Source organism: Sus scrofa, chromosome 17, assembly GCF_054392235.1.
Source record: "Sus scrofa isolate SSC_HxYL_T2T_F1_AM1 chromosome 17, Sscrofa_HxYL_maternal_Yorkshire_Landrace_v2.0, whole genome shotgun sequence".
NCBI classification, from domain to species: domain Eukaryota; kingdom Metazoa; phylum Chordata; class Mammalia; order Artiodactyla; family Suidae; genus Sus; species Sus scrofa.
Genome location: NC_139399.1, coordinates 65,635,494 through 65,643,610, shown reverse-complemented (window position 1 = coordinate 65,643,610; position 8,117 = coordinate 65,635,494). Strand labels below are relative to the sequence as shown.

At 51.8% G+C, this 8,117-nt stretch overlaps 1 long non-coding RNA gene across 3 annotated transcripts; it reads right to left on the bottom strand.

Annotated features, from left to right (window-relative positions):
* Positions 1-872: 872 nt before the first annotated feature.
* LOC102166415 (uncharacterized) lies at positions 873-7,241 on the bottom strand. 3 transcript variants are annotated; one of them, XR_002339988.2, is made up of 5 exons: positions 7,162-7,241; positions 6,897-7,021; positions 6,361-6,487; positions 5,990-6,175; positions 873-5,232 (listed from the first exon to the last, which is right to left on the bottom strand). It is a non-coding gene; the product is annotated as an uncharacterized LOC102166415 (long non-coding RNA). The 3 variants fall into 3 exon arrangements; XR_014832807.1 differs by lacking the exon at positions 7,162-7,241 and having other exon boundaries at positions 6,897-7,082; XR_002339987.2 differs by lacking the exon at positions 7,162-7,241 and having other exon boundaries at positions 873-5,174; positions 6,897-7,082.
* Positions 7,242-8,117: the final 876 nt, after the last annotated feature.

Sequence of the window (8,117 nt, the reverse complement as noted above, 5' to 3'; positions counted from 1 at the left end):
ATGGTTCCTAGTCAGATTCGTTTTCACTGTGCCACAACGGGAACTCCCTATTCTGTAAATTTCATGTCAATGGAATCTCATAATATGTGGCCTTTTGGAGCTTCCTTTGCCGAGCTTGATGATGTCAAGGTTCATTCACGTTGTAACATGCATCAGCACTTCGTGACTTTTCCTGGCTGAATAGTATTCCATTGTGTGTTTATGCCACATTTTGCTCTGTGGGTGGACATGTGGGCTGTTCCCATCTGTGGGCTGTTATGAATAACATTGCCGGCCTTTCGCTTTTCCCTTGTATCAACACCACACGAACTTCCTTGGTAACTGCAGGGCTTTCTCCTAAACTTGTCTACCCAGTCCTAAGTCAGAGCATAAGCTAAAGACCAAATGCTGCTGGGGCCGACCGCGTGCCTCACCATCCTCCTTACTAGATGCTGGCTCCCCTGCCTTAAGCTTGGCATTATCTCCAAATGGCAGTGCGGTCTGTGAAAGAACCCTCGTGGCATTTCTGCCTGCCTCCACAGCTCCCTTTCTGAGCTCGCTCTGCTGTGCCAATCCATCCATTTTCATTTTGCACACCGGAGAGGCCCGGCTGACAGGTTTTTGTATGAAACCCTTCTGCTTTCCTGTCTCTAGACCCCCTCACTTCCCAAATCCCATCTGCATGACTCTGAGAGGCAGGAAAATGGAAGGTGATTCCAAATTCCTGAAACTGAATATCGAAGAAATGCCGTCGTTTGTTCAAGACAGAACGTGAACGTGGCCCAGGCCTGTTCATGCCGAGACCTGCCGGCTTTTCCAGGGGACCTCAGAGCAATGATTGGAGTTACAAGACAGAGAGCGGGAGCTAGCGCGGGTGACCAGGAATTCAAATCTCCTTTGGCAATTATTTATTTCCCTTTGAAAAATCAATAGGTAAAACAGGACACACACAATTAAAACGAGGTGCCCCAAATTCAATCATGGGAAGCAGCTGTAAAAACGGCATCATGACGTGGACATTACACAGCTCAGAAATATGGATGCGTTGCCCTGGGGAGTACAGCAGAGGTGGAAACAAGCCACAAGCCATCCATGCCGCACCTCCAAGAGTCCTTTGGTCAAAGGCCGGGTCAACGTTTGCCTTTTAAGATCTTTTAAGAAAGCCTTTGCTAAGCAAATTAACGGTGTCAACAAGATTTCTGGTGACTGCTGAAACTACTTAAGGGTTCAAGCAGAGCAGAGATTATAGATGCCCCATTAGGCAGAGCAGGGATTATAGATGCCCCATCTCTTGTTGGGTACCACAGAGACGCATCAAACAGGCAAGCCCGAGAGACCTTACAACATGAAGTTCCAGCCATTCTTATTGTTTACTGACTATTTCCCCAAAGAATTTTCTTCCATCCTAGTATTCTAGCCCAGTTCTTGCTTGGTTTGAAAGTAATACAAAAAAATCTCTCTTTTTAATTGGAAAATTATTTGGCCTTTTACTCATTTAGCCAGGCCTCCCTCAGACATGAGTCCTAATTACAGTGCGACAAACTATTCTGGTCATGATATAGAGATTTACAGACCACTGAGAGCCACTGGTAAGGAACTTTTGAAATTGGAGAGTAATGCAGACAAATACAGGCACAGGGGAAGAGAAAAAAAAAAAAAAACCAACAACAAACAAACAAAAAAAACAACCCTGAAGTTCAGACCCATTAAGCTAAGCTCTGTCCTTAAAAACCACTTTGTGGTAAATACCAAGAGGCCGTGGGTGGTGCAGCATAGGATCTCGGCTCACCTGCACGCAAGGCCCCTTGGGGAATGCATCCGTGTCCTCATCTTGCAGAGGAACCTGCCGTCTGGCGAGGTTAATTCACATTCCCAAGAGGCTAAGGCCAGTTAAGGTCCTGGGCTACAGCACAGGGAGAAGGCGAGCCCTCCAAAGTAGTGATGCTGTGCAGGCAAGATATGTCACCGAGGGGTCAGGCTGCAGGGAGGCTCAGAAAGCTGGTGTCTAGGCAACAGCATCGGGACCATGTGAGCAAGGAGTGTGTGGGAAGGGAGCGAAGGCGGGAGGCACGTGGGAAGGAGGGGTCCCAAGAGGGAGGGTCCCCAGTGGAGAGGCTGAGCCTTGTTCCCATACAGGTGATCCCCCAGGTACCTATTCACAGCAGCCTCTCTGAATCTGTCATCAAACGGACAAAAGAGAGCATTGACTGGTCTAGAAAAGGCAGAATCAAAGCATGATGTTGGGTACGTAGGAATCTCTGCAGGGAGTCAATGGGTCAGGTTGCGAAGGACCACGGGCTTCTCCTGGGTCTGGGTGAAGTGGTCCCCAGACCAGAACTTCTCCAGTGGGGTGATCCAGCCCCTCCCTGGGGATATTTGCCAGGGTCCAGAGACATTTCTGATGGTCACAACTGGGTGAGGCTACTGGCGTGTGGGGGTCAAGCCAGAGATGAGGCTCAGTACCCAGCAATGCCCAGGACAGCACCCCCACTGGAGAGCCACCCAGACTACAACCCCAGCCATACCAGGGTGGGGACACTCTGCCTGTGACAGTCCACCTCTTTGTTCGATTTTGTGCTCACCAGGCGACCTTCACCTCTTGGCTGGTTTTGCCTTTGTGGCTGGTGGCACCCAAGAGCACCTGTGATTCCCACCACCCAAACCACCAAGATTCCTAATGACAGGCTTCCACACACTGTAGCCCTTACTACGTCCAGGCAGTGTGATCACCACTCACTCAATACAACAACAAATCTGCAGCAGACAGGATTCTGGTCCCATTTAGCAGAGGAGAAGACCGAACCTCAGAAAATGAAGCAGCTTACTCGGGACGACAGTCAGAACAGGAACCCACTCGTGGACTCCAGCGTCTACACGTCACCACTGCATTTGGCTGTCTCAGTAACGCCCTCCGTGCTTCTTTTGGAACCTAGCAGTTCACATGTGTATTTTCCTTTGATTTTCCCAACTATCCTGATGGCTGTCTGACAAATGAAGAAACTGAGGTTCAGAAATGTTCTGGCTTGCTGCCCATCATCAATGGAGCTGGGACCCTGCCCAGGGTCTGCCTTTCCACCCAACCGCAGCTGTCTCTAATCACAGTAGCCACAAGGAATGAGGAGCCTTCGATGGCAGATTGGGGTCCACCTTCCCAGAAAGGGATGGTTGCATTGTAAATTAAGAAATTGGGAGTTCCCGTCGTGGCGCAGTGGTTAACGAATCTGACTAGGAACCATGAGGTTGCGGGTTCGATCCCTGCCCTTGCTCAGTGGGTTAATGATCCGGCGTTGCCGCGAGCTGTGGTGTAGGTTGCAGACGCGGCTTGGATCCCGCGTTGCTGTGGCTCTGGCGTAGGCCGGTGGCTCCAGCTCCGATTCAACCCCTAGCCTGGAAACCTCTATATGCCTCGGGAGCGGCCCAAGAGATAGCAAAAAGACCAAAAAAGAAAAAAAAGAAAAGAAAAAAAGAAACTGGCACCAACTGGCACACCAGTGCCTTCTGAGTCCAGTTAGTTCCGCCATGGAGTCCTAACAGGATCAAAGTCTAGACCTTCATGGTGGCAGATCAGACCCTGAGCCCAAGCAACAGCCTCAAGGTGACCCCCTGTCACCCTGTGCCATCAATCACCCTGAGACTTCAACCCATGACACGACACACTAATTAACAAAGCACCGTGTCACCAAACAACGACAGAAGAGAATACCAATGCCGCCGTATAAAAATTAGTGGGTATAAGTTTGACATTTTTGCAGATAGCAGCCGTTCAGAGACACTTCCACTTGCAGATGAAGCGCCCATGAAAAATGCCCTCGTGATGTCTTCAGGCACCATTATCTAGAATAGGCGTCAGCAGCTATTACATCCTTAATGTTTGTAGTGACAGTTCAGACTCAGAAGTGTTCCATCAAATGAAGATGCACATTTTGATATTGCTAAGAACACAGACGTCCTTGAAATGTGCTCCCTTCATCAGTTCTGCTAGCTTCACTTCCACGGCTGGCCCTGTTTGAACTCCATTCTCAAGCAGCCAAACTCTGCCCAGCCCTGTCCTCTCATTAGCAAAAGAAGCAGAAAGCTAATTGGTTTTTAAGCTGCTGATTCCCTGCATTCATCACTAAGACACAACAACCGGTTCCTGCTGGAGCGAGGGCTGGTTTGTGCCAAGGCAAAGATCCAGCAGTCTTTTGTCTCAGTTTATGTGATGACGGCTGGTAATTGGAAAATTACCTCTAAATTCATCCTTCCAAAACAGCCGAAGTCCGGTCGCACTGCTGAAGGGTGCTTAGTCTACAACTTCCTGACAGATTGCTGGAAAGAAGCCAGATGGAATTCTCAGGAAGAAAGCGGGCGAATGGTGCTAGAGCAAACAGTAGGATCAAAGGCATGTGGGTGCACATGCCCTCAGGAGCCCGCTGCCTCCGTCCTCTGGAAAGCTCCACGTCATGGAGGGTCCGTTTGCCAGAGCTAAACGCTCACACAGGGCTAATGACAAGATTGAGTTTGGCCGTGTCTGCCACTGTCAAGCGCTTCAGTCCACTGCAGGAACTCAAGACTTAAAGGGCGTTAGAGGAACTCAACTTTGATTTAAAAGCGAAAAAAAAAATAGCTGATAGATTTGTCAGGTTTAAAAAAGAAAGCAAAAAGGACCGACACTGGGCCCTTCAAGTTCATTCAGCAGACAAACACCAGGCACTGTTCAAGGCTCTGTGGGACCTAGGGGATCAAGCCAGCCCTGCTCTCCTGGGGCCGCATCCTTGGGGAAGGCAAATAATAAACAGGTGAACACATACACAAGAATTCGGATCAAAGAGACAGTAAAACAACGGGATGATGACAGAAACAGTGTGTTGGGAAGGGACGTATTCCAGAGAGCGGTCACACTGGGGAAAGTACGCTTTGGATGAAAAGGAGCTGCTGTGTTTACATCTGACGGAGGAGACTCCCCCACCCAGAGCAGGTGTGCATTTGGCATTTGTGGGGAGAGCTTAGGCCAGGGATGCTGCAGTGCAGAAACACCAGGGCAGAGAGGGAGGTGGTGTGAGGTCCAGGACAGGGCTGGCAGCTGCACCAGGCCGCCCTGCAGGCCAGGCTGAAGTGTTGCCTCTGAAAAAAGCAGCCAACATCTTGGCCTCCTTCTGGATGACGTTTGCAAGGTCCACAAACCAAGGACTAATTTCGTGATGCTCCAGCTCAGGCTGTTGAAAACAATAAGGACGACCCAGGTCCCAAATGAGCATCTCCCTGGATGGTAACCTGATGAGAAAAATGTTTCATCTGTAATCACAGACATGTCATTCAAGGGAGAGAGACGGGGACAAGCTGGCCTGTGTCTGTGCCTTTATGGCCATAAGAAAATAATGACAGCTCCCTCCCCTCCGCTTGGCCATTTCACCATCACCCTCAACAGAAGGACACCTTTCATCTCTCTCCTGCAAATCCAGTGGCAATACGACAGGCGTTCTGGCAAAGATCACACAATGATGAGGTCAAAAGCAGGGACCCAGGCACCCCCAGGGGACAAAGAGCCGTGAGAGGAGCGATAAGGGGAGAAGAGGGCTTTCTAAGGTAGGGAGTGGGTGGCACTGCTCCCGGGACCGAGGCGCCTATGGAAACCAGAGCCCAGCTTCTGGTGGCAGAATATCCACACGGCCTTGGGAGCCGGCCGTGACCTTCTGCACCTCACGAGGGCTCTGAGAACAGGGAACTGGGAGACGGGGCTCAGAGCTGGTCTGCGCGGTCCAGGCAGACACAGAAGAAGGCAGATTTGAAGGATGCTTCAGAGCGGGACTCAGGAAGACGGGCAAGTAAGAAAACGTGCAGGGAGCGTGTGTGTGTGTGTGTGTGTGTGTGTGTGTGTGTGTGTGTGTGTGTTGGGGAGGATGGTGAGAGGTGTGTTTGATGGTGGTGCAAAAAGTGTGGGAGTGACAGCGAGAGATGGGGGTTCGGTTCTGAACACAGTCTAAAGTAAATACCGTCTAAGAGTTCCCGTTGTGGCTCAGTGGTAACGAACCTGACGGGGATCCATGAGGACACAGGTTGGATCCCTGGCCTTGTTCAGTGGGTGAATGATCTGGTGTTGCCATGAGCTATGGTGTAGGTCGCAGAAGCAGCTTGGATCTGACGATGCTGTGGCTGTGGCGTAGGCCAGTGGCTGCAGCTCCTAGCCTGGGTACTTCTATACATTGTGGCTACGGCCCTAGAAAAACAAAACAAAACAAAAGTGAATGTATTCTAAATTCCCCATGAAAGCCCCTCAAGAAGCAGCAATAACCTCTCACAATAGGTCCAACCTCTCCAGCTTCTTCTCCCAAGTGGGGAAGGGCGCCCTTTCTCTGGCAGGAACCCTGGGGTGCCTGACGCCCACCCTGACCTCGTGCACACCTGCTGGTCGGGAGTTCTGGCTGTGCCCGGACTCTCAGCCCTGCGACCTCAGACAAGTCCACGTGGCCATCGTGGCAAGAGGTAAACAGAGGAAGCCTCGCAGCCTCGCTGTCACCAACTGGGGAGCCTGCAATGTCACACACACTTTAATCACCATCCCTTCCAGCGCTTTCTCTTTTCAGGAAAACAAAGACTTCCCAGATTCCCAAAGCGCTTCCCAGCACTCTGGGAAGGACCCACTGTGCCAACCACCCAGCCCCTTCCTCCTGCGTCCTCTTGTTTTGTGACAAAGTCAGGGACCAACAGGAAATAGCCCATTTGGCTTGGGCCCATCTGGTTCCTGCGTCCGTCCATTTGGTTTGGTTAACAAGAGAACTTTAAACTCCTTTTAATTGGTTTCCACAGTTTAAAATGCAGAGGCGTGTTTACTGACACCCTCGGCCCGGCTTATCCAGAACAATAAGATGAGCAGCATCTGCGGCTGCAGCTGAGTGAAGCTGGGAGCACTGTCCCCTCGGCCAGAGTCTCCCACGGACCTGGTCCCGAAAGGCAGATGGATGGCTTTGCTGCCTTTGTCCGAGATTTTAAAATATATCATGTATCCATAATTGATGCTTCAGCCAAGCAGTCGCTGTCCCAGGAGCTGAGCAGGATTCCAGGGCTGCAGAGGAAACGAATTTGTAAAATGAGCCCCAGTGCTCCCGCTCTCCGGGGACCTCCCTGGCCCTCGAGGGACCGGCTCATGACCTTGGCCCCCAGGCGTCATCCCCCCCCCCATCCTGTCGGAGGCTGTTCACGCACCGGCTCTGTGAATGAGAGGACTCCGGACTTTGAGCCGCTTGGGGTAAGTGCCAGTGTGGCTCTGAACCACCAGCACAGTTCCAGGGTCTGGTACACGAACCCACAGGCCCTTAACGTCTGGAGAAGGTACGCATGGGCCTCCCACATGCGCCTCGTGGGAAAACACAACGTCCTTCCCAAGACTTCTGCCCATTCCCAAGGAGCTAACATTCTTAGGGTCACAGGGATGCTGGGGGGCGGGGGGCCAGTGCGTGGCTATAAAGGGGTGGCTGGAGGGATCCCGGGGGTGCTGGAACTGTTGTTGTAGTGGTGGCTACACAAATCTACACGTGCGATAGACCTAGACAGGCACACACGCAAAGGAGCACACAAAAAACTGCGAAAGACTAAATAAACGGTGGACAGCACCCACGTCTGCCTCCTGGCTTTGATGTTGCGATGCACACATGTCAGATGTGGGCATGGGCGGGGGAACACGGAACCCCCTCCTGCACACTCGAGTTTGGCAACCTCCTGTGAATCTATAATTACTTTCAGAACAGAAATTCTAAAAACAAAACCAACATCCTATGGTGGCCTCTGCGTCCAAGCCTCATTTCTGGGTACCTCCCCAGAAGTGCCCCGTCCTGGCCCGTGCCGCACACGTGCAGACGTGGAACCTGCCTTCTGCCCGACTCTACACGTACACACACACACACACACACACACACACACCACATAGATACACACCCCACACACCTCCCCCCAGGCCAAGGCCCCGGTGTGCACAGCAGAGCTCACTGATGGCTGGAAGGGGCACACGCCCGTGCAGGTTCATGAGACACCCCCTAAGCACTGCCTTCCACCGTGCAGGGCAGGGGGCCTTGAACAAGGGAACTGAGGTCCGCTCGCACGCCGGGGGTGTCTGGAGCACACAGCTCAGCGCTACACACTCTCGGACATGGATGCTGGGGACA